The sequence below is a fragment of the Pleurodeles waltl genome, chromosome 8, assembly GCF_031143425.1.
Source record: "Pleurodeles waltl isolate 20211129_DDA chromosome 8, aPleWal1.hap1.20221129, whole genome shotgun sequence".
NCBI lineage: Eukaryota > Metazoa > Chordata > Amphibia > Caudata > Salamandridae > Pleurodeles > Pleurodeles waltl.
Genome location: NC_090447.1, coordinates 857,300,304 through 857,327,124, shown reverse-complemented (window position 1 = coordinate 857,327,124; position 26,821 = coordinate 857,300,304). Strand labels below are relative to the sequence as shown.

At 47.8% G+C, this 26,821-nt stretch overlaps 1 protein-coding gene and 1 long non-coding RNA gene across 4 annotated transcripts in view; one reads left to right on the top strand and one right to left on the bottom strand.

The window, feature by feature from the left end:
- Positions 1-26,821, top strand: part of LOC138250355 (uncharacterized) — a 181,222-nt gene that overhangs the window by 120,635 nt on the left and 33,766 nt on the right. For all 3 annotated transcript variants that reach the window (XR_011194942.1, XR_011194941.1, XR_011194940.1), the window contains one exon: positions 10,770-10,858. This is a non-coding gene — a long non-coding RNA (uncharacterized lncRNA). The remainder of the gene's footprint in view (positions 1-10,769; positions 10,859-26,821) is intronic.
- The window catches only part of TGDS (TDP-glucose 4,6-dehydratase), a 377,842-nt gene that overhangs the window by 328,862 nt on the left and 22,159 nt on the right, over positions 1-26,821 (bottom strand). The gene's annotated exons all lie outside the window — the stretch shown is intronic.

Sequence of the window (26,821 nt, the reverse complement as noted above, 5' to 3'; positions counted from 1 at the left end):
ACGACAGCCATTGTAACTGACTGCTAGGAAGTATGCTTGAAGGAAGATGCCCAGAGTCACCCCCCCCCCCATCCGGTCAGCAGCTGATTGTCCCCAGTGCAACCTGGTGGCATTGCACACCCCAAATGAGGGAACCAAGGATAGAGTCTAGCTCTTTAAAGAAGGAGCAAGGGGGAATAAGAGGAAGATTAGCAAAGTAATACAATAACCGTGGCAGGACTATCATTTTTGCAAGGGCTATCTTGCTGATGGGGGCAAGTTGGGGGGGCCCGCCAAAAGGTCATTTGTGAACAGATTCTCGCAAGTGTCCAGCAGGGGGTGACCTCATATATAGGTCGGACGTGGTGTCATAAAGGCATACTTACAGGTATTGGTCTGCCTCTGGATACCACTGCAGTCTCGTCCCAGCCTCCCCACTGCCCCAAGCAGATGCCCTGCTCTGATTTATCAGGATACAGGAAATAGACCCCTGGCTTAGACCAGTTTTCTTGAAGGCCAGAGACCGCAGCGGATGCAGTGAGTGTGTTGTGTAAAGGGGTCGGGGTAATTTCACATCTTTGAGATATACAAGTAGGTCATCCGCGTATAATGAAACTGCATGCACCTAGTTCCAAAGGGGGCTGCCCCAGTGCTGACTCTCCTCATGTAGGCGAACTGCCAATTGTTCCATTACTAGGGCGAAGGGCAAGTGGGAGAGTGGGAATCCTGCCTAGTTGCTCCTCTCCACCTGTAATGGGGCTGACACTAGTGGACCCAGCCGTACCCGCGATTAATGGTCGGTGTATAGTAGCCACATATATGCCAAGGGGTGCGGCCAAAAGCCCATACGTGGTAGAACCTGGAAGAGCTGGTCCCAAGAGAGGGCGTCAAACGCCTTCTCTATGTCCAGGATCAGGAAGCTGCCTGCAGGTATTTGTCTTGGACCTGGTACTGGATATGAAAAAGTCGGCGGATATTTTGTGAGGTGTTCCTCCCGAGGACAAAACCATTTTGATCCATTTGAATAAGTGCTGGGACAACCTTGTTGTGCACGAGGTCCTTTATTGCTTGCTTGATCTCATGTCCTGTTATCAGAGCGTCCAATGCGACCATGATCGCCACAGGAACACGCAGGAGTGCGATGGCAGAAAAGAAGCCTTTTATGTCTGTGTGAAGTATGGCTGGGGGGCTTTAGAGACGTGGGTGTAGTATGTAAGAAAATACCGGAGGATCTCCTCTTGCATGTGGACCACTCCACCTGAGGGGACTTATAGTTCTAGAATCGGGTTCATAGTTTTGTTATGTTTAACCAGGCACACAATCAATCACCCAATCTTTACTGGTCTCTTTATGTGTCCTAGTGATGTGCGTGGCAAAATTAAAGTGCATAAGACGCTCGAGGATTGAGGCATGTATTTATTTCCCTGTGGTATATTGGGTGAGGTCTGCGGCAGCAGTCGCAGACTTCTTCCCAAGGTCAGCAAGCTGGGTTTCAAATCATTGAGCTCCCATTCCAGGATCCTGCAGACCCCCACTATCTCTTGTATGCCATTACCAATGTAAATGTATCCCACCCCAATCACCCAGTGGATGTTGTATGGAGGTTTTCTGTGAAGTATTGTTGTATGTGCGTACTCTGCATTTCCAGGAATGCAGGCTCCTCTAATGTGTCCCGTGGAAGGTGCCACAATGGGGCAGAGGCAGCGACTCGAGATCTACTATATGCACATCGTGGTCTGAGATTACTCTTTCCAGGCAGTCTGAGTGTTGTGTGCGCATATAGAGGAACTCGATGCAGAGGAAGCGATCCAGGCATATATAAATGTTAAATAGTATGGAGTGAAAAGAATACAATCTCGTTGTGGGGTGCTGGGCTCTCCATACGTCCAGGAGGGACCAATGTTGGATCCAGGCCCTGAAATGGGTGGCCTGGAAACTGGGAGGGGATTGTGGTGGGGGGGGGAGGGGTGGGGAGGAGTGACCTGTCTAGGGCTATGTCCAGGACACAATTGAAGTCACCACCCAGCAGCGAAGGAAGGTCGGTCTTTTGGGCTAGAAGGGTAGACAGCTTTTCCTAAAAGGGGCTCGGTTCTACATTAGGGGCATATATACTCCCTAAAAGGATGGACGTGCCACTGAAGAGACCCTCCAGCAATACATATCAGCCCACCTTATCTATTATGACTCCTGTTTCCTAAAAGGGGACCCCCGGCTCTCACCCAGATCAGAGCGCATAGGTAGAATATGTTGTGGCATGTTGTGTACCCCGCTACCTCCGGCAGAGGTGTGCGAGTTCCTCGAAGGTGGTGTGCGATTCTTGGAGGAACACCACTTGTTTTTTTTGTCGTCGTGTGTAGGAGCAGACCATAGAGTTTCCTTGCTGTGTGCATGCTGTGAATATTAAGTGTGAAGAACCTCATGGCTGTGACCAGCATTATTCACGCTGTTGGGGTGGGGAAGTCTGGGGGGAGGGAGGGACAGGGGCAGACAATTGGGAAGTTGTTTCTGTCACCAGTGTCACTAGCATCTTGGGGTAAGGTGGAGTAACTGTGTTCACTCATCACCACAGTGGATAGGGCAAACAACCACCACAAACTCAATGTATCAGCAAATAGAGAACAGGGCGGGCATACTACAACCAGTGGCGTGCCCAACCAGGAAGTCTTCAGCATGCTTTACTGGTACTCAGGGTTGTGGCACATGAGATAGGTGGGCAAGCATCCTGTGCGCACTCTGGAGGTCAATACGTGTGTTTGACAAGTCGAGTGTGTCAAATGTCTTTAGGGTGTGGGAGGAGAGGCCGCCTGTATGGCAGGGCAGCCTGAGGTGAGGGGGGTGGGGGTCTGGAGGAACGGCTGTATTTCAATGGTAATTTTTGGATGTGTGGGTATGACACAGAATGCATGGTGGGGACGTGATGAAGAGGGTTGTGGGGCCATGTGTTAAATCAGGGAGGTTCAGAGGTGTGTGCAGCTACTAGATACAAAGACTGTGAAATCTGTAGTGCACACTAGAAAGAAATGAGGACTTGGAAAGAGACATGGGAGGGGAGAAGCCCTCCATTACATTAGTCAAATCATCTAGTCCAAAGGAATGCACTGCAAACATTTACAAAGGATACAGCATCTAGACTAAGTTGTCTGTAATTTGTAACCTTACAGCAAGCAGGAACCTCGAGTCTTGTTGGGTGCTGTCTTTCCCCAGTGAGTCCTCATCCTAAGTGAAAATGTGGGGTCCAGAGTCTCCACCAGTTGAGGCCGCCATCAACCCAAGGTTGGCTACCGCCTTCAGGGCTTTCCTGCAATCTGCGATGATTTTTTCTAGGTTGGGAGTCTGGCATTTGGAAGCATGGGGGAGGGGAGGTAGTCACTGATTTCATCTTGGTCCTACGGCACTGTTGCCGTTGGGCTGCACCCGGAGGGGTGTCCAGGCAGTGCTGGGTCCTGCCATCATTCTGATGGTCCAACCAGTCTCAAGCCTCCATTGGAGCAGTGGCAAAGCAGCTTTTCTCGTTTGCGATAATTTTCAAGTGAGCAGGGAATAGCAATGCATATTCTAAGTCCAGGTCTCAGAGGCGGTGCTTCACTGCCAGAAAAGATGTTCTCTGTTGTTGTACAATGCGCTTGTAGCCTGGGAAGACCATAACGATCTAATCTTCCATTCACAATGGGGTACCTTGCTGGGCAGTGCGCAAGATGATCTCTCTCCCGGTATAGTAGAAGTCTGGCTAGCATGGGACGACTGGGCACCTGGAGGGGGTGGCCGCTGGCAGCTGATGAGCTCTCTCTATGGCATAAAAGGGTGTGAGGTCTGTGTCCCGCGTGAACGTTTTGAACCAGGTCTTGAGAAATGATATGGGGTCCTGTCCTTCCACTCCCTCCATGAAACCCAAAATGCAGACATTTTTCCTACAGAGCGGCCTTCGCATCATCAGCCTGGATCTCCAGGCGCTGCACCCTAGTTCGTAGATCTCAGATCATCGCTTTTTGTTCTGTTACTTGATGATCAATTTCAGTCAGGTCTTTTCTCCTTTGGTGACATTGTCTATTAGTTTCTGATGATGGTCTCGGAGGAGACTTAATTCTGTTGTGAGTGTCCCCAGATGGGACTATGACACTTTGGAATGTTCAATGGCAGTTACGACCTGATCCAGCTAGGCAGACATTGATGAGGACGCAGACGCCCTGGGGTTTCCGGCACAATGGTCGGGTTGGGCCCCGGGGGGGGGCTGGCGTGGCGGATCTCAGCCGGTCCATGGTTGGTCGCAGAATCGGCCCGCAGGGTGGGCTTCGTCTAGTCAGAGCAGTGGTGCACAGGTGTTGTTCATATGTCTAACCCCCAGCAGTCCCCGTCCCCTTCAGCGGTAGTGCTGGGAAAGGAGTGCTCCACAGCTGTGGACTTTTAGGGCCAGCCACCGGGGATCATAGCACAAGTGTTGCAGGGCTGGAGATGCCCTGGCTGTAGGGGCCAGACAAGGACACTGTGCCACAAGGAAGGCAGTTCAGTGCGGGGCGCGGCAGCCCCTGGTGAAGATGGTACACTGGTGGGGGTCAATGGCTGGTGCAATGGCGCCACTCTGATAGTGTAAAGCTGCTCTTGTGTGTGCATCAGGTGTCTGTTGCGATACGGCGAGAATCAGCAGGGTGGGATTATCAGACTGTCTAACTGGAGGGGATGGTGCCCTCTCACAGGTGTAGATCTCCCCCTAGGCCCAGCAATAGCTCCCCCTGGAGTGGGCTAGGTGGCACGGGGTGCTCCAAGCACGTAGTGCAATGTGGAAATGCCAACTAGTGGGGGAGGTCTCCCGCTCTTTTTGTAGGGAGTTCCAGTGGGCATAGACGTGGTAGGGGGCCCCAGGCACTTACTTGCTGCTGGGCAAAGTGTCTAGGAGAATGTCAGCAGCAGTAGGTGTTGGTTTGGGTGAGAGACTGCCACTGCGCTCCCCTCAGCCCTCACAGTGCAACATGTGGTGGTCCAGTGCAGTGCTATGCACCCATAGTTTGCGCTCTGCCCAAGTCGTTGGTGGGGGTTGCAAGTAGGGACCCACAGCTTGCAAGGCACACCCAGGCCTGAGCGGAACCACAACAGTGCAGGTCACCGTTCCGATGGGCTAGGTCCCCAGCGGTCCCAAGCACTGGTTGGCTGATACTTGTTGTACCAGGATCGTGGTGAGGGCCTCTGCCGGTTCTAGTCACCTTGCCTGTGCGGAGCTGGGGCGTACCCGCAGCCCATGTCTGGATGGGCACGTCGTTCTGGGCAGCACTCCAATGGTCCCTTAGTCACTGCGGATGTCAGTGGCGGTCAGCGACCACTGGCTCAGATGACAACAAGGTGCTCCACCGACGCCTCCACCACTGTCTCTCCCCCCTCCAATGTAGCAGGCCGGGGTGGCGCAGTGGTTGTGGTAAGCTCCGCAGCAGCAAGGTAGGCCGCACCCAGGTGTCAGGGGTCAACGAGGCACTGCCACGAGGTGATGTCACAAGCCCTCACTGACGCTCTGCTGGGAATGGGTTCCTCCACCACTTAGGGGTTACAGCAAGTTGTGGGGCTGAAGGATGGCAGGCCAGTCACACAGATTAAGTAAAACTGTGCGCTCTGCATATGCCATGTAATGCAGCGAAGGCACACACCCCGCAAATTTATGCATTACTTATGGTGTATTATATATATATATATATATATATATATATATATATATATATATATATAGTCCACATACATTCAGCCTCACTATCCCAGTGCTCCTTATGCAGCAGGTGGCAAAGGGGTCGCGATCCCCAAACATCCATACTTCAGTCCCTTACAGCAGGGCTAACTACATCAAGGTCCCACTCCAAGAAACAGTTGCGGCCACTCCATCTCTCATATGTGAAGCCATGTAATGTGACAAGGGCATCAAAAGCACCTGACTTGTTTCAGAGACAGAATCTCACGTGTTCAAGGAGATTCGGTTTCCAAAATCCATCAGATGTTTTTGATGCCAACTGTCACATTAAACTGCTTCACATATTAATCCTGCCACAAGGGACTGAAGTATACATATAAGTTCTATCCTTAGCATGTTCATAGGTCACTGAATAGTTTTCATAAATGTTATTTGATTAGATGTTTATGGGGCTCTTATTTATTACAATATGTAAATATTAGCATAACTATTTCATCTACAAGTGCATCACTATTGAAATAGTGAGGAAAATTTTAATGAAATCGTTATATACACAAAGAAATTACCTTAAAGTACAGCAACACTTGAAAGATGGAGTTTATAAAATACACCTTTAAATCTCTATATATTATCTTCCTTGAACCTGTTTACCCTGTATATAAGTTTATTATTTTAATCTTGCTGAACAAAAAAATAAAACCAGACTCTATCCAATGCACCACTCTATGTGTAACACTATACCTCTCTAAATATATCCTCTAACTCCACTCTGACTCATCACAAACCTCATTTTACTACTATGATTTCCCAAAGAACCCGATCTAAATTATTTCATCATGTATCTCTCCTCCATCTCTCACCATACTCATCCCAATCTACTTTGATCTCCCAAATAACACTTTCTACAGGCTTCCCTTTTCTATCCCTCCATTATCCTATTCATTCCAACTAGTAGACTCACATGACTACCGCTCATATTAACTCAGTCATTCAATCAATATATTTTATTCGGCTACCAAGGCCATAAAAGACGGCAACACGATAAAATAAACATTTGCAATGCAATGAGTCTCGCGTTTGCTCGAGTTAGAGCTATTAGCATTGTAAATTCCTTACTGGATTTTTTTTGCCACATAAGCTGAAAATGAAAAGTAAAACAGTTGATATAAGCAAGCCGATTCAAAGTGCCACGGCCGCCATAAGCGCAAAAAAAGAGACACAAAAGGAAAAAGAAGTATGCTGGCGCTCAAACATATTAGCAAACGTGCAATTATCCATGTAACAGGGTTGATGGCCAAGGTGGTAACAAAACTGCCCCAAGGAGGGACCAGCGTAAAGCATTTACCAATCATAACAAAGGATTTTTGAAATGCAAGCCCATGAACGAGTGATAGTGATGGGTGTGACCTGGGCGTAGTTAAAAGCCCACAAATAGATTACAACATGTCAGAGCGCTTCCGCGCTCAACCTAAACATACAATTCAACTAGAACGCAACGGTACATCAATGGTTCAAAAAGTTGCATTAAAAGCAAGTCAGTGCTAACCATTTACCAAAACCCTTAAATGTCTCCTAATCCTGAGGGAGTAGGATATGTAACTAATTACAGCATGACAAATAAATTCGGTGTTCAAACATTACAGAAATTTAAGGCTCAGACTAACTGATCTAGATTCATTGATCTGTAAAATGGGACGTAAAAACTGAACTCTGGGGTAATGAAAAAATGCAACAAAAAAAAAAAAAAAACTACAACGGAAAAGGGATTGGTGGCTGGTGCCATCGAAAGGACAGTAGGGCAGGGAAGAAAACCGAGAGCCCTGCCAGGGTAAAGTGGCCAAAAAGTGAACTGTACTTAACCTGAAACGAGTTAAATAAAATCTTGTGCTCCTGGTTGGGAATCCAAGCTAAGTATGGTTCGGGACTTTCACCGGAAGTAATCTCTAAATAGTGGTGTACAATGTCCATAACCTGAGACTTTTTAGCCCTTTTTAAATCCCTGCTGGTTAGAAAAAGGTAGTGTATGAGGGTCCTCAAGTTATCGTCCACTTCACTAGGTGAGTGGAATGAATGTGGAACATGAAGAGGCTTTAAAGGATTTTCTAATATAGCCAGCCAATCTTATCGCCGTGATCTAATTTAATGCAGTAGGCGAGGACTTGATGAGAACATTTTGTAAAAGGAGAACTCCAGATTTTTACCCACAGTGACAGAGGTGCCATATTGATGACATCCTCAATGTAAGAAAGACCAACACAGTGTGAGTAATAATGTTGGCGGTACTTCTGGGGACTGCCAGCAGGCTAGCGAGGAATTTGTGTACAGTGGCTTGTAAACAGCCATATTTCCCTATACTAATCCAATACTAATCCTTTTTGGGTTCCGGAGTAGCGTGCTACTCATCGAAAAACGATTTGACGCCTCATCAGGGGTAGTAAGGACTATATAAATACAATTATTATTACAATTACACTTGATGGCTTCAACTGGAGAAAAGATTTGCAAGGGAGATTATGTGGAAGTTTTTAAACTGCTAGACAAGTAAGCCAAGGTAAAGCGGGGTTCAAAGGAAGAAGAGCGGAAACTGTTCTGGAGGCCAAAGGGGTGGTTCTCATGTTTGTGCGATCTCACCTAATGGGGCTTTGAGGGGGGGGGGGGGGGGGGGTGACAATGGCAGTTCTCCTATATGCACTTCGGGCAAGTGGTGCAGACTGGACAGCAAGGAGGAGGTCATTGGTTGCCAATGTTAAGGGGTGGGGTTATGAACTAGTTTTAAGCAACGTAAAAGGGTTCTGCTTTCACAGCAAGTGAAAATCAGGGCTACCTGTGGCAGTGGGTTTTCCTTTTTAGGCCCTCCATTCCATACTTCGATAAGAGATTGGAAGCCCAGGAGGCATGTTAGGCAAGTCTGGGTCAAGATTACCAAGAAAAGATTTGTGGCGGTTTGCATCCAGACTACCACCTCACATGGCAGTAAAGGAAACCCAGTGGGGACTTTAGGCTAACAGCTGATGGAACAGGTTCGTAAAATTTTTTTTGCTTCTGAGTGTATTTTGTCATGGGTGAGCAGGTGCTTTATAGTGGCAGCATGTAGATCTCTGGTGTAGGTTTCTACATGTTTGGTCTTGCTACTGGTCGGGCGGATCAATTCGAGGGGGGCAAAGGTGTGTGCACTACAGGGAAGTTATGATCTCATGGCAAGTTAAGAAGAATATAAGTTAAGGAGTGTTGCCCTTGAGGCTTTAGTTATGGAAGGTCGTTTTTAAAGGGAGAGGGGGGTAGTGGGTAAAAGGATATGTAGGGTGCCTAAAAGTGGTGGAGGAGGAGGAGCATACGAGTACAGATGTTTGTAGCACGTAAGGCAGTTTCCAGAGAAAGATGAGCTTGTGAAATTCGCTTGTCTCTTTAAAGCAGCCTTTTTCACATTCAGAGAAGGTGCGATTCCTGCGTTTGCTCCGTTTTGCTCGATGACCCAAAAGCAGGTGAACACTGCAGCAGTTGAAAAACTGAAGCAGATGCTTTACAAAACCACAGTAACATGTATTTAACTAAACAACATCATCGACGCCAGAACACACCCATCAAATACTATTTGACAAATCTATGACAGGCAACCTCCCCAGGTTTCTGTAAGAGCGGTGATCTTAGTGCTTTTAAAGGTCATTGAGGTCTGCGTGTTTGTATTTTTCAGCTGCAGAGCTCCCAAGCCTACAACCTGAGATGCGGGTGAACCATCCTCCATCTGGGGCTTGTCTTAATTAGCACCCACCCTCTCCCCAAACCAATTACTCAATAAAACTGAGCTTTCCAACAGCCCGAAGGGAACTAGCTCAAAAGATTATTTTCTTTAAATTCCTTTACAGGGCGGTAGAGCTGAAGCGCAGTGAACTACATGTCAGGAACAGCATGACATGCGACAGAGCTTGCCCCATCCTAGGAGATAGGCTGTTTGGAATGTTTCCTTTTCTATATCAAACAAACCTACCGTATACATTTTACACTAAAAGCACTGTGCCTCACTATGCCAAAAAAAACACACAATGGCTCAGCGAGTTGAGTGTATGCTGTAGACACCTATATGGTTGAGATCTGTAGAAGTCAATCCGGCCTTTTATCCTTGTGATGTTGATACAGGGAGTGTTGTTTAGGTGGGAAATTCGAGCGTCTACTAACTACAGCACCTAGAACTGGAAGCTCCAAAATGTATATACAAAACAAGCCAATATTAGGCACATTTTGCTCAAGAGACTAAGAACATAGGTCTCGATGGGCTGGATCCATGTCATTTTCGCAATAACTACAGAATATGTAAACAAATTACATTTCGATTCACTGTACTGTACTTATTTTATGTGGATATCTTCAAAATCTGACATGGATCCTGTCCTCCTGAGCTTGCTAGAAAGATGGAAATCCATAATCATAATTTACATTACAGGGAGTGCAGAATTATTAGGCAAATGAGTATTTTGAGCAACTGGTTCCTGCGTGGGTTAGCCCCTTGCTGAACAAGGTTCAGAGGTAGGCTGTTGATAATTACACATTATAGGAGGGGTAACAGAATTTATCTATGAGGGGGTTAGGGTTTCTGGGGGAGATTAGTCCAGGTTATTTGTGTAATGAGCGACAATATTAAAATTATTTGGCAAATAGTGGTACTCAAGAGTAAGGAAAGTTTCAGTTTCTGCCTGCAATCCGGGGCGGTTGTTAGTTTCTCTGGGAGTGGAGCCTCTTCTGGACTGGGCGGTCCTGAGGAGAAGTGCCTTCAACGGCATAAAGTTGCAGCCCCTATTGTATGGAAACTGGTGGGAGTTGGAGCAACCCATGGACACCGGTCTGTAGTGAGAGCAGGTTCCGGTGCAACCTGCTTGACATCGAGAGACATGGTCAGCGCTGCAGTTGGACCGGATAGTTGCGCACAGGATGGAGAGCAGCCAAGCACCAGCTGGGGCGGTGGGGGCATTGTGGGTTTTCAGGGTCTGGAAGAAGAAATATTGGATTTTGATGAGGAAGGAATTTGGAGGAGGTTGATTTGGTTGATGAGGTGGTTGCTGATCCAGTCGTCTGCATTACAATAGCCAGGGCTTTGGAGTCTGCTAATGATTGTAGTTTTGGTGTTTTTCAGAGGATCGGTGTTGAAGATGGTACAGTGCAACCTGGGTGGTGATAACTCGGATAGAAGACTCCAGAGTCAGCATCAGTCAGTCCCTAGAGGTAAGCAGGGATCGATGGGTGGAAAATCCAAGGCGGGGGGGCAGGGAGAAGGTTGTCAGGGTGATCTCAGTTGCAGTGGGTCATAGTCCGAAAAAACTATTGTCAAAGGTTGCTTTGGGCACTCCAGATGGTAAGGATGTGGTTATTCAAACAGGTGTGGGGGGAACATAAGGCTGACAAATCGAATATGGCTAAGGAGGATGGCCAAAAAGGTAAAGAATCAGAGTTTAGCTCAATAATAGACAAGTCAGGTAAGATGAAAGGTGTTTCAGGGGGTAGCGTAAAAAAATGACCTTATATGGGCATGTCGATGCCTTTGGGGGCGCATCTACCCCAACAGATGAAGGTTAAGATTTGTAAAGGAGAATTTGTCAACGTCTTTAAATTATAGCACAGGTAAGTGCAGGCAATGGAGGGATCCAAAGAGGAGGGATGGGAGCTTGCATGTAGGCCTAAGATGCTCACTACCAATGAAAATAGAATTTCTGCTTTTCTCATATTTGCAAGTGTGTACTGTGAGCGGTATCCAGAGTGATGTGTTGCACTTTTCAAATACAATGGATTATGGGGGTTTGGTTGGAGGATTTCGGTTTGAAGAGGAATTTCGAGCTAGCAGGCTATAAATCCTGAGAAGGAATGGGGGGGTAGATGATGAACTTTGGATGTAGTGGCTTCGTACTGCTAAGAATATTCCTGTAGTTCACACTGCCAATGGTTTACTGTTGCAATATAAGCCCTTTCAAGGGCACCCCACCAAATTTGGGGTGGGGAGTTTTGGGAGAGGTCAATTTCCCCAAAATGGGTCCTGCTGGTCCTTCAATAGGGGGGGTTGTACACGACTCCAATGTAAGTCTTGGCATGATTGCTCCAATTGCGGAGGAAAGCATCCATTGGTCCAATGTGTTGACGGGGTGCAGTCGGGATGTCAAGGTAACCCAGGCAGGGGGGGATAGAGGAAGGGGCCAGATGTAACAGGTGGTGGGAAAAGGGCCCTACTCCTATTAAGTTTCAGATTTTGAGCCATTGGCTTCGGTTCTATCCAAAGTGGGAGGAAGCCAAATGTTTGTATTAGGGTTTTTTCAAAGTTTTTCAGTTATGTTACCAGTGACCCAGAGTCAGAAGATGGGCAAGGAATTTGAAGTCTGCTCTAGATAATCCAAAAGTGATTAGAGCTAAGCTGCACAAAGAATTGGCTCAGGGAAAAATGTAGGTCCATTTTCTTACAGGCCCCTGCCAGATTTTACTATTTCACTTTTGGGGTTGGTTCCTAAACAACAGGAAGGGAAATTGTGGCTCAATCTTCATTTATCTTGGACCCTGGGAGGTTCTGTTAATGGTTTTATAGCATAGGATGACTACATGGTAAATTATGCTTCGGTAGATGAAGCTATTGCATTGTGAAATGCTGCAGAAATTGCCAAATTTGATATCCAATCTGCTTTTCGACTGTTGCCAGAGCACCTAGATGATTTTTCCTTATTCGGTCTACAGGTTGATGGTTCCATATTTATTGAGAGAATGTTGCTGATGGGCTGCTCAGTTTCATGTTCTTCGTTTGAAACATTCAGTTCCTTCTTACAATAGTCTTTCCAGAGCCATTGTGGAGAACGTCATATTGTGCATCACCTGGATGGTTTTCTTCTGGTGGGTAAATGGGTTCAGAAGCATGTCAGAGAATGTTACAGAGTTCTCAAGCATCTATAAAGGAGTTGGGAGTTCCCTTAATCCCAGAAAAAACAGAGGTCTCACAACCAACATTACTTTTCTAAGAATTGAGTTTGATTCCCAGGCAATGGAGGTTGGTTTGGGTAAGGACAAAGTAACCAATCTAATTTCTCTGTTGGAAGAAGCAGTGTGCAAGCCTAAACTGGAATTGAGACACACTCAGTACCTTCTAGGTCACTTGAATTTTGCTTGCTGCGTGGTTTGAGTAGACCGTGGATTTGCAGGTGACTTGGTTTCTCCGTTAAAGGTGCTGTCTTGCCGCATCATCAGATATGATTACACACTAGCATTTGGGCAGGCCTCAGAATGTGGATCAACTTTCTTAAGGACTTCAATGGTGTGACAATGTGGTGCGATGATGAGGAGTGGCTGTGGCAAATGCAAGTTCTTTCAGATGCTGTAGGAGCACAAAGCTTTGGTCTGTTTTGGGATGGTCATTGGGTTGCAAAAGTGTGGCCTGTAGCTTGGAAGTCCATCAGAGATAACATTGCATTCTTAGAGGTTCTCCTCACTGGTGGTCACCCTAGTGCTTTGGGCTGAGAGGATGGCCAACAGGTGTGTGAATTTCCATGTAGACAATCAAACGGTGGTGAGCATAGTCAATTCCCAGAAAGTGCGCAATGAGAAAGTTCTAAAGCTGCTGCTGATCTTTCCATTAGGCTGCTTGAAATTCTATTTTGTTTATGACTCGTTACATTCCAGGTGTCAATAATGATAATCCCAAATGCACTATCTTGTCCACAGCAGCAGAGATTCAATGGGCATGGGCTTGCACTGGAAGCGGATGCGCAGAAAACGGTGATACCACAGGAGCTCTGGGCTCTAGGAGAATGAGAATTTCGACCTTGATTCAGCAATTAGTTGCACAGTCTATCCGTCAGAATTATGCTCAGGCTTCATCTGACTTTAGGATGGTTTATTGATTTTAAATCTCAGGGCAGGGACTGAGGGGATACGAACTTGGCTGGTTACATCCAAAACAGATCGATTGGGTTAATGGAAGGAAATACTGATGCACCCAGTGGCCCCTCCATCCTATCAAGTGTCTTGCAGGTTCTCTTTTGCACCATATTTGCCAGCTGATGCAAATTATGTGTTTTTATATAAAGATGGGTCCCCACTGCATCTTTTTCAGGTTTTATTGCTTCTGAGAAAATCACTTGGTAAGTTTGGGATTTCACCCAGGGACTATGGAACACACTATTTTTGTATAGGAGCGGCCACTGAAGCTAGGAGATTGGGTTCTTCAGATGGTAGTACTATGCATTTGGGGCAGTGGAAGTCACAATATTTTAAGCGCTACATTAGCTCGTACTCGCTTGATTGTTGCAAAGAATAAATTAATGGTACTGCAATTCTGTACATGAGCTTGGGGCTAATTTATTTTTCGTTTCAAGCTGTGTGAGGGGCATTCTACAGTTTGGATAGTTGGGCATTCTTTTGTTTGCTGGGCTGCAAAGCAGACAGCAAAAGAGGCATGTTGGTCCTCAACTGGGTTTATATGGAGCTCGAGTATTCATTTGGCAGGGAGGGAAGAGTGTCATGCAATGGGATGAATTGTTAGGTGTTCTATGATATAGAATACAGGCTTTTGTCCAGAATTGTTGGTGGTTCACCTGGGTAAAAACAAGTTGGTGTCCTTATCAGGGATAGATTTAATGAAGGCAATGAAAGTCGATTTGTTTTGGATCAGAGTGAAATGGGATGGCACGCATATTTTGTGAACAGAATTGGTGCCTCTGTGGTATTGTAGGGGAGCTAGGAATCTTGGATCCATTGAGAGGAAGAAGGTTCACAGGGAGAAGCAAGGCTTTTGTAGAAGGCATGATATTTCAGTTTAGCACAAGGAGATTGTTCACGGTGCTGTTTCTCTTTTCAGACAAGATGAGGTACACTTGTCATTTTTTGATAATGAGATTTACTTACAGGAACTACGTTTGAAGATTACAGATCTTTTGGGCGAAAGATTGAGGGATTAGGTTTCTCACTTCGGTCAATTGCAAGTTTTTGGGGTGGAGCAGGAAAACACCTCTGGGTTTTCCTATCTGGCAGCTAAAAATACATTTATTAGATGGGGGGGTACGAAAGCAGAACAATGAAAGGTCATGGATAATGAGCAAGGATCAAAAGGATGAAGGGGTCAATGGTAACTACGCAGGTGCAGAACAGGGCAGAGAAGTATGGCATTTGGGTACAAGTTTGGGATAGGAAGGGTCATTACAGGGGGGTAAACTTTATTAGAGGGAGGGGTTGAATGCGAAGGTGTTTTTGTTATGTTTAGTGAGGCTAGTTATTTTTGCAAGGCCTACCACCAAGGCTGTGTTTATTATTCGCCAGACCTGTTCTATTAAAGCAGCCTTTTACCCCTTATAAATCTGTGAGCGTGGCGCTTTTGTGCCTCTCTCGCCCGATAGGGGATTGGGGGGAGTCGGGCTTGCCTGGTCTCCCTCTGGGACAGTCAGGCATGGTGGTCCAGTCCATCACGTAAAGGGTGGGCATTTTAGTGTAGAGGGTGGGACATCAGAGAGGTTTTTAAGAGGGGTTGTGGTTAGCGTCTTTGGCCATTGTCACATCCAGGAGTAGGGAGTAGTTTCTATAGCTGTCATCCCTCCCGCCCTTCCCAAAGTTTTTCTTTGGTCAGGTGGGTTTTTGTTACTTGGGATATCGTGGTTTGATTGGCTAATTTCTTTTATTCTCAGGGACTTTCATGTGGCAGGTCTATATTTTGTAGCTGTTATGCCGCTGGTAGGTGGGTCTGGTAGTAGGAGGGTAAAAAGCCATTGATTAGATGGAGGGGGTACGAAAGCAGACCAATGAGGTCAGGCATATAGCAAAAGGATGAAGGGACAAGGGTTACTACACGGGTGGAGAACGATGCTGAGGGGTATGCCATTTGGTACAAAGTTGGGATGGGAGGGGTCATTACAGGGGGTAAACTTTATTAGAGAGGGTTTTGGTGCGTAAGTGATTTTGTAATGTTTAGTGAGGCTGGTTAGTTTTGTACGGTCTACGGCCAGGGTTGTGTTTATTATTCACCAAATCTGTTCTAGTAAAGTGGCCTTTTACCCCTTATAAATTTGTAAGCCTGGTGTTTTCGAGCCACTCTCACCCGAAAAACACAAAGGTCATTGTGTGTCAGTATCAAAGAGTGCCTGGCATCCACTTGACGGGTGGGAAGGCACACAAATACGCAGTATCAAAACACATGCTGGAAAAAGAAATCTAATTGTAAACCAAAAGTAACAGTCATCAATGTAGCATGTGAAGGAGGCTGGCCTGGCTTGTAGTGAGTACCAAAGGGTAGTTACACCTTGCACCAGGTCCAGGTATCCCTTATTAGTGTAGAGGGGTGTCTAGCAGCTTAGGCTGATAGAAAAGGTAGCTTAGCAGAGCAGCTTAGGCTGAAATAAGAGACGAGTGAAGCTCCTACAGTACCACTAGTGTCATATGCACAATATCATAAGAAAACACAATACACAGATATACTAAAAATAAAGGTACTTTATTTTTATGACAATATGCCAAAGTATCTCAGTGAGTACCCTCAGTATAAGGATAGCAAATATACACAAGATATATGTACACAATACCAAAATATGCAGTAATAGCAATAGAAAACAGTGCAAACAATGTATAGTCAGAATAGAATGTAATGGGGGCACATAGGGACAGGGGCAACACAAACCATATACTCTAGAAGTGGAATGCGAACCACGAATGGACCCCAAACCTATGTGACCTTGTAGAGGGTCGCTGGAACTGTAAGAAAACAATGAAGGTTAGAAAAATAGCCCACCCCAAGACCCTGAAAAGTGGGTGCAAAGTGCACCTAAGTTCCCCAAAGAGCACAGAAGTAGTGATAGGGGAATTCTGCAAGGAAGACCAACACCAGCAATGCAACAACGATGGATTTCCTGACGAGAGTACCTGTGGAACAAGGGGACAAAGTCCAAAAGTCACGATCAAGTCGGGAGTGGGCAGATGCCCAGGAAATGCCAGCTGTGGGTGCAAAGAAGCTGCCACTGGATGGTAGAAGCTGTGGATTCTGCAAGAACGACAAGGGCTAGAAACTTCCCCTTTGGAGGATGGATGTCCCACGTCGTGAAGAGTCGTGCAGAGGTGTTTCCATGCAGAAAGACCGCAAACAAGCCTTGCTAGCTGCAAAGGTCGCGGTTGGGTTTTTTGGATGCTGCTGTGGCCCAGGAGGGACCAGGAGGTCGCCAACTGCGTGAGGGGACAGAGGGGGCGTCCAGCAAGACAAAGAGCCCACTCAGAAGCAAGCAGCACCCGCAGAAGTGCCAGAAAAGGCACTACGAAGTGGAGTGAACCGGATCTCACCCGAAGTCACAAAGGAGGGTCCCACGAAGCCGGAGGACAACTCAGGAGGTCGTGCACTGCAGGTTAGAGTGCCGGGGAACCAGACTTGGCTGTGCACAAAGGAAATCCTGGAAGAGTGCACAGGAGCCGGAGTAGCTGCAAAACACGCGGTTCCCAGCAATGCAGTCTAGCCTGGGGAGGCAAGGACTTACCTCCACCAAACTTGGACTGAAGAGTCACTGGACTTTGGGAGTCACTTGGACAGAGTTGCTGAGTTCAAGGGACCTCGCTCGTCGTGCTGAGAGGAGACCCAGAGGACCGGTGATGCAGTTCTTTGGTGCCTGCGGTTGAAGGGGGAAGATTCCGTCGACCCACAGGAGATTTCTTCGGAGCTTCTAGTGCAGAGAGGAGGCAGACTACCCCCACAGCATACACCACCAGGAAAACAGTTGAGAAGGCGGCAGGATCAGCGTTACAAGGTCGCAGTAGTCGTCTTTGCTACTTTGTTGCAGTTTTGCAGGCTTCCAGCGCGGTCAGCAGTCGATTCCTTGGCAGAAGGTGAAGAGAGAGATGCAGAGGAACTCTGATGAGCTCTTGCATTCGTTATCTAAAGAATTCCCCAAAGCAGAGACCCTAAATAGCCAGAAAAGGAGGTTTGGCTACTTAGGAGAGAGGATAGGCTAGTAACACCTGAAGGAGCCTATCAGAAGGAGTCTCTGACGTCACCTGCTGGCACTGGCCACTCAGAGCAGTCCAGTGTGCCAGCAGCACCTCTCTTTCCAAGATGGCAGAGGTCTGGAGAACACTGGAGGAGCTCTAGGCACCTCCCAGGGGAGGTGCAGGTCAGGGGAGTGGTCACTCCCCTTTCCTTTGTCCAGTTTCGCGCCAGAGCAGGGCTGGGGGATCCCTGAACTGGTGTAGACTGGCTTATGCAGAAATGGGCACCATCTGTGCCCATGAAAGCATTTCCAGAGGCTGGGGGAGGCTACTCCTCCCCAGCCCTAACACCTTTTTCCAAAGGGAGAGGGTGTAACACCCTCTCTCTGAGGAAGTCCTTTGTTCTGCCTTGCTGGGCCAAGCCTGGCTGGACCCCAGGAGGGCCGAAACCTGTCTGAGGGGTTGGCAGCAGCAGCAGCTGCAGTGAAACCCCGGGAAAGGCAGTTTGGCAGTACCCGGGTCTGTGCTAGAGACTCGGGGGATCATGGAATTGTCCCCCCAATGCCAGAATGGCATTGGGGTGACAATTCCATGATCTTAGACATGTTACATGGCCATGTTCGGAGTTACCATTGTGACGCTATACATATGTAGTGACATATGTCTAGTGCACGCGTGTAATAGTGTCCCCGCACTCACAAAGTCCGGGGAATTTGCCCTGAACAATGTGGGGGTACCTTGGCTAGTGCCAGGGTGCCCACACACTAAGTAACTTAGCACCCAACCTTTACCAGGTAAAGGTTAGACATATAGGTGACTTATAAGTTACTTAAGTGCAGTGGTAAATGGCTGTGAAATAACGTGGACGTTATTTCACTCAGGCTGCAATGGCAGGCCTGTGTAATAATTGTCAGAGCTCCCTATGGGTGGCAAAAGAAATGCTGCAGCCCATAGGGATCTCCTGGAACCCCAATACCCTGGGTACCTCAGTACCATATACTAGGGAATTATAAGGGTGTTCCAGTATGCCAATCTGAATTGGTGAAATTGGTCACTAGCCTGTTAGTGACCATTTGTAAAGAGAGAGCATAACCACTGAGGTTCTGGTTAGCAGAGCCTCAGTGAGACAGTTAGGCATCACACAGGGAACACATACATATAGGTCACAAACTTATGAGCACTGGGGTCCTGACTAGCAGGATCCCAGTGACACATAACAAACATACTGAAAACATAGGGTTTTAACTATGAGCACTGGGCCCTGGCTAGCAGGATCCCAGTAAGACAGTGAAAACACCCTGACATACACTCAGAAACAGGCCAAAAGTGGGGGTAACAAGGCTAGAAAGAGGCTACTTTCTCACAGCATGGCATAACTCACTTAAACATAAACTGACCTAGAATATAATAAGATATCATGTAAGATAATACTGTAACATACCACATCAAAAAATAATGCAACATAGCACACTGTCACTGAACATAGTCACACCATGACCTAAATCCACTACAGTGGATGCCCACAGTCCTCAAAGAAGATCACAGAGATACTAAATCACTACTATTATAGGGAGAACAGGGATAGACAAATAGAAGAGCAAGCCTTGTTCCATAGGTACAGAGTCTCGAGTTCAGAGCCTACACAAAGCTTTTTACACACAGTCTAGGGTCAAAAGGACAGTGACACATCCTTGTTCTACCGCCTCAGTAACTCTTCTGAAGGGAGAGCGGCTGAGTAGGTAGGGCTCTATAGTTAGCTAGCATGAGTTGGGAATATATGTGGCACAAACCTAAAGATGAATCTAGGGGAAGGCAGTCACCAGTCATATGTCCCTGTTCTCCAGTGTGCCCCCTTCAATCTCCCGGCATTGCTGATGGAGACTGTACAAGTCAGAGTGCTGCTCTGAACAAAGCAAAGGTCAATGAGGTGTGAGGCAACACCTCGGCATAAAAAAACATACAACAAACCAAATAAAACAATGTGCCTCCATTGCGAGTGCATGGATACTGCACCTCCCACGTATTACAATAGAAGCACTGCAGAGGTGAACTGAAAAGCTTAATGTGCCAATGAAATGAGCAGAAGCTGTTACGGAGGGGGTTATTCCTCTGCACTGACCCAAAGCAATGTAAAAGCAAGCCCAGTAATTAAAGGGGTTCTTGAGGGCAAGGGCATTTGACACATACTTTATCAAATACAAAAAGTGACAACTAATGCAAGAAACTGCCCTGTGTGCATCGACTTACAGGAAAAGGTAATTAAGCAGTATTGTCAGAGTGTTGGTAGCAATGTGATAACAACAATTAATGTCAATTACAGGAGCTGGAATAATGCTTAGTTCTGTACATTTCAGGACAATTTTCTTTAATACAGATTAGCAACACAGGTAAATGTCAAAATCTGTATATCGGAACCAAGCGAGAAAACAGATTTGGGATGTGTGCCATTTCTGATATTATTTGTGATGCACAATATTTCTTTTAACTGGAAAGTAGCACACAAAAGAAATTTATTGCAAACATGGATCTCCAGATTAGGTGTCATTAGGAGTATTTCCTGTCAACATGCTCTGAATAACCGATTTGAAAAAAAGAACCTAACACCACATTTCACACCTCATTTCATTACATTACATACCAATCCACCTCATCTCGTTTAGGCAATGTAGTGGAAATTAAGGTGGTCAGACCTGAGAATTACCCTTGGTGGGTATCATTAGATGATCAACAAAAGGTCCATGAGAGGTACAAATGAGGCAACAAATCTGTAGGGTCAGTCGTAGATTCACATGCTTTGATTTACAATAAAAGATGGAGGGAATCCATGGGGTCTCCAACCTTGCCTGTAATAGTAGCTACTAATGTTTAGTGAAAATCATCCCACGCTACTAGCATTATTAGTGTTGTAATAGTGATCACATCATACACTTTTACATTTGTGGCCACCATATGCAAGATAAAAAGTACTGATCACCTCAGTTCATCAGCCATGGTTGCCAAAAGTAATGTAAAGAAAGGCTTAGTCAATTTGGAATACCTCTACAACAGTAATGTGTTAACAGTCGTAGCTGAAATGCACATGGAACCAACATAATAACATTAGTAATAAGTATCCCGAACGCTGCATGGTTTATCATTAAAATATAGATGGATCTGGCAACTTTTGACATGGTTCCTCCTGACTTTTTTTTTGCTTTCAGACCTGTTTTGACAATGTGCTGAACATCGGTTTTGCTGGCTTTATGACTCTGAGCAATTTACCCATGCTATCCAGTGCTAACTTGCATGTGCTCTGTGTCTAAAACACAGTAACATTGACTTCTGCATGATTGGCATATTTGATTTACTATGTGCGCCCAGGGCCTGTAAGTCAAATGCCACTGATGGGCCACCCACTACGGTAGCCTTTCAAATATGCCCCAGGCCTGCCATTGCAGAGCCTGTATGTGCAGTTTAAACTGTCATTTCGACCTGGCAAGTGTACCCAATTGCCAGGCCCAAAGCTTACGTTTTTATTAAATGTAAGACATCCCAAAGGTAAGCCCTGGTTCGCCCCAAGGGCATGATGTAGTGTATTTAAAGATCTGCACATGTACTGTTAAGTTTAACATTTCCAGATAGTGAAAAACTCTTGAATTCGTGTTTCACTGTTGCAAGGACTATTTCTCCCATGGGCTAGTATAGGGATTGCCTTAAAACATCTTTTAAACGTAATTTTGAATCAGGAAAAAAGATAGAAAAAAGTGGAGTTTAGGGCCAGATGTAGGTAGCTCTTTGCATGGTGCAAACTGCGAAAATCGCAGTTTGCACCATGCAAACAGCCTAACGCGATGCTCATTCCCACATTCCGACTCGCAATTTGGGAATGTGACTCGCAAATAGGAAGGGGTGTTCCCTTGGGGGCAGATTGGCCGATTTTAGGTCAATCTGACCCCAGGGGGGCAGAAACCACTAGGCACCGGGGATTTATTTTTTGCCGCCAATGTCAAGAAGGGGGAGCGACCCCGTAGGCAAGGGTCGCTCCCGGGGAGGAAGGGGGTAGTTGGGGGAGGGGGAATTTATCTTAGGCCTTTTCTGCCCCCCCCCAGGGGGCAGATCGGCCTATTGTTGTTAGGTCAAATTGTATTTAGACCATTTCTGCCCCCCTTGGGGGCAGATTGGCTGATTTTAGGTCAATCTGCCCCCAAGGGGGCAGAAACCACTAGGCACCGGGGATTTTTTTTTGGCGCCAATGTCACGCAGGGGGAGCGACCCTGAAGGCAAGGGTCGCTCCCGGGGGAGGGGTGGGGGGACAAATTTATTTTAGGCCATTTCTGCCCCCCACACCCCCCCCGGGGTCGGCTGAGCTAGAGGCCAAAATCCACAGGTAGGCACCTTGCAAAAAACACCTCTGTTTTCTGTGAAAAAATGTGATGTGTCCACGTTGTGTTTTGGGCCATTTCCTTTCGTGGGCGCTAGGCCTACCCACACAAGTGAGGTATCATGTTTATCAGGAGACTTGGGGGAACGTAGATTAGCAAAACAAGTGTTATTGCCCCTTGTCTTTCACTACATTTTTCCCTTCCAAATATAAGAAAGTATGTAAAAAAGACATCTATTTGAGAAATGCCCTGTAATTCACATGCTAGTATGGTCACCCCGGAATTCAGAGATGTGCAAATAACCACTGCTCCTCAACACCTTATCTTGTGCCCATTTTGGAAATACAAAGGTTTTCTTGATAGCTATTTTCACTCTTTATATTTCAGCAAATGAATTGCTGTATACCCGGTATAGAATGAAAACGCACTGCAGGGTGCAGCTCATTTATTGGCTCTGGGTACCTAGGGTTCTTGATGAACCTACAAGCCCTATATATCCCCGCCACCAGAGGGGTCCAGTAGACGTAACGGTATATTGCTTTCGAAAATCTGACATTGCAGGAAAAAGTTAGAGTAAAACGTAGAGAAAAATTTATGTTTTTTTCACCTCAATTTCAATATTTTTCTTTTTCAGTTGTTATTTTCTGTAGGAAACCCTTGTTCGATCTACACAAATGACCCCTTGCTGAATTCAGAATTTTGTCTACTTTTCAGAAATGTTTAGGTGTCTGGGATCCAGCATTGGTTTCATGCCCATTTCTGTCAATGACTGGAAGGAGGCTGAAAGCACAAAAAATTGTAAAAATGGGGTATGTCCCAGTAAAATGCCAAATTTGTGTTGAAAAATTGGGTTTTCTGATTCAAGTCTGCCTGGTCCTGAAAGATGGGAAGCTTGTGATTTTAGCACCGCAAACCCTTTGTTGATGCCATTTTCAGGGAAAAAAACACAAGCCTTCTTCTGCAGCCACTTTTTCCCATTTTTTTTTTAAAAAAAACGAAATTTTCACTGTATTTTGGCTAATTTCTTGGCCTCCTTCAGAGGAACCCACAAAGTCTGGGTACCTCTAGAATCCCTAGGAAGTTGGAAAAAAAGGACGCAAATTTGGCTTGGCTAGCTTATGTGGACAAAGAGTTATGAGGGCCTAAGCGCAAACTGCCCCAAATAGCCAAAAAATGGCCTGGCACAGGAGGGGGAAAAGGTCTGGCAGCGAAGGGGTTAAAAAAAAAAAATGCATCAAACAGGAGTACAAAAAAACGGGCTTTCACAACTACTAACATATTTTGAAATGTTTGTACAGTTGACTTAGTTATTTAAATATTATGTGTTACATTCTACAGCCTTTCATTTCACACTTTTTACAGCAGGTCAGACAGTTCACCTCACAAAATCCTGGAACTCTGCAGTCAGAAGGAAACATGACAAACTGACTTTTGACCTCTGTCTCTGAACTCAAAGCAAATGTGACAAGAACAAGACTTAAAGGTGCCTTTATTTTTTCTTTACTTTGACTGAACGAAACACCTGTTCTTTGTCATCTCACCAGAAGGAGCAAGTAGGTCCTAAAAAAAGCTCAACCTGATAAAATATGACTCTCCCTAGTGAGCGAGCAGTACATTTTTCAAGGCCTGCTAAAGTTTCTCCAAAGGCCTGGCTAGGTTTGCCTCCTGTTTCTGAAGTCTCAGGGAAATCAAAGACTTCACCCGTATCTAGCTACGAGCACCTGGGCTCCTCCACTGCGAGTCCTGCTCTGCCAAGTGGTGCCAAATGTTATCCTGGGCCCTTGAAAGGGAGTGTGGTTTTGCAACATAAGAACTTTCGCAACAACACCAGCGCGTCACTTGGAAGTGGAGAAACCTACTGTATAAACACCGCTTTTGCTGCTGCCTGCAGCAAAGCTGCGTGTTCGCTCGCCGACTGCATGACGCAACAACCCTGACTTTACAGTGCAGCCCCAGCTTGGCCGACTCACCAAAACCATCTGGACTTCAACGCATCACCAAAGTTGCTCGATCAGGAAATGGCAAATCGCCTGCAAGCATGACATCCCCTCCTTGAATCAACACATCATTACTAAGCCTCAAGGTACCTTCAGCAGGTCCTGTACCCTGCCTGTTTTCCATTGCGGTCAGTCTGAACTTTTGGATTTGCCCCGGTCCAGTGCAAACAAATAGCCCTGGGTGAGAGCCTGTTGGGTTTTTGTCATTTTGGTTTTGTTTGACTCATAAGTATTGGCTATTTTTACTATGCAGGTGTGGAGTCATTTTGTGCTGTTCCTCTACGTTACTGTGTGTGTACACAAATACTTTACACATAGGTGGTCATTCCAACCTTGGCTGTCGGTGTTAAACCAGCGGCCAAACCGCAAACAGGCTGGCGGGTAAAAAAATGGAATTCCGACCCTGGCGGAAACCGCCAACAGAGACCGCCACATTACCACACCGCCCGCCACGGCGGCACAAAAAAACATCGCGGTGGTCACCGCCAACAGACAGGCGGGAGTCAATGTACCGCCCACCCTATCACAACACACCAATCCGCCACCTTTTCCGGGGTGGTAGCCCCGCCGATAAAAACATGGCGGAAACAGCCATTTCAAACGGAAAACGCTCACCTCCATACACCCCACGAGGAATCCGGACAGCATGGAACCCGAACTCCACATCCTCCCAGCGATTGTCTTCCTGCTCCTCTACCAGGAGCACGAACGCCGGCGCAGAAGACAACGGTGAGTACTGCACCTACGACACAGGGGAGGGGGAGGAGAAAATATTACGGGGACACACATACGCGACACACCCACCCCCACCCTCACCCACTACAACACACACATCAATGCACAGTAATACATCACAGTTACCCCCCCCAAAATCCCCCGGAAGAATGCAAAGACAAAAGGAAATGATTATAAACATTGGAATATATTGTATTACTGGCTGAATTATATATAAATATATATCTACACATCAAAAACAGTTATATACATATATGTACAAGTCCGAGCATTGTAGCAGGCATTGTCCGTGGACCACTGGGCCCAAATCACATGGGCAAAGCCCACACAGGATACCTGACTCCAACGGAGAGAACACTGCAGGGGCATCAGATAGGAAAACTACAGGCACCTCAGGGGGAAGGGAAGGGGGGGGGGGCACCTCAGCCTGATGAGTGCACGACGCAAGATCCACGAGGGGCCTCCATGGCCACTGTTCAATCCTGGGGAGTGCAAAGCCACAGTCTCTCAAGTCTCTACAGTGGTTGGGTTGCCCACTGTACCATCCTGGGGAGTGCAAAGCCACAGTCTCTCAAGTCTCTACAGTGGGTGGGTTGCCCATTGTACCATCCTGGGGAGTGCAAAGCCACAGTCTCTCAAGTGCCCAGTGCAGCGGTGCTTGAGACGGCGGTGCCCAGTTCAGCGGTGCTTGAGACGGCGGTGCCCAGTTCAGCGGTGCTTGAGACGGCGGTGCCCAGTTCAGCGGTGCTTGAGACGGCGGTGCCCAGTTCAGCGGTGTTTGAGAGGATGGGCCCAGTTCAGCGGTGTTTGAGACGGCGGTGCCCAGTTCAGCGGTGCTTGAGACGGCGGTGCCCAGTGCAGCGGTGCTTGAGACGGCGGTGCCCAGTGCAGCGGTGCTTGAGATGAAGGGCCCAGTGCAGCGTGCTTGAGACGGCGGTGCCCAGTGCAGCGGTGCTTGAGATGAAGGGCCCAGTTCAGCGGTGCTTGAGACGGCGGGGCCCAGTGCAGCGGTGCTTGAGACGGCGGGGCCCAGTGCAGCGGTGCTTGAGACGGCGGGGCCCAGTGCAGCGGGGCTTGAGACGGCGGGGCCCAGTGCAGCGGGGCTTGAGACGGCGGGGCCCAGTGCAGCGGGGCTTGAGACGGCGGGGCCCAGTGCAGCGGGGCTTGAGACGGCGGGGCCCAGTGCAGCGGGGCTTGAGACGGCGGGGCCCAGTGCAGCGGGGCTTGAGACGGCGGGGCCCAGTGCAGCGGGGCTTGAGACGGCGGGCCCAGTGCAGCGGGGCTTGAGACGGCGGGGCCCAGTGCAGCGGGGCTTGAGACGGCGGGGCCCAGTGCAGCGGGGCTTGAGACGGCGGGGCCCAGTGCAGCGGGGCTTGAGACGGCGGTGCCCAGTGCAGCGGGGCTTGAGACGGCGGTGCCCAGTGCAGCGGGGCTTGGGACGGCGGTGCCCAGTGCAGCGGGGCTTGAGACGGCGGTGCCCAGTGCAGCGGGGCTTGAGACGGCGGTGCCCAGTGCAGCGGGGCTTGAGACGGCGGGGCCCAGTGCAGCGGGGCTTGAGACGGCGGGGCCCAGTGCAGCGGGGCTTGAGACGGCGGGGCCCAGTTCAGCGGGGCTTGAGACGGCGGGGCCCAGTTCAGCGGGGCTTGAGACGGCGGTGCCCAGTTCAGCGGGGCTTGGGATGACGGGCCCAGTTCAGCGGATCAGGCCATGGCGTGCAGGTCATTTGCCACCTGTCCTGTGGCTGGCGGGGCCTTCCTGTCCATCTGTCGGGTGGCTGGCGGGGCCTTCCTGGTCTGCAGTACCGGGCCTGTTGGTGTCCTCCTGCCCACCTGGGATGGGTCTGGCGGGCCCTCCTGGCCAGCTGGGCTGATGGCGCTCTCCTCGGGCGTGCTGCCCTTCCCAGCCTTCCCTGTTCGCCTGTGGCCCTTCCCCACCTTGGGCGGTGTGCCACCTGTCTCCACACTTCGTGCCGGAGCCATGGTAGGGATTTTAGTGCCTGGTGTTTTCACCCTCTCGCGCCGGCCGCTGACTATCTTCGGGTGTTTCTCCGGGGGTGGGCTGCCCATGCCTTGGCTCCGTACTGAACTGGCTGCCCTGGAGGGTGGGGGACTCCACAGTCCATGGCAGACTGTCATCACAGGGCCCGGTTTTGTGGTGGCTGAGGTGCTGAC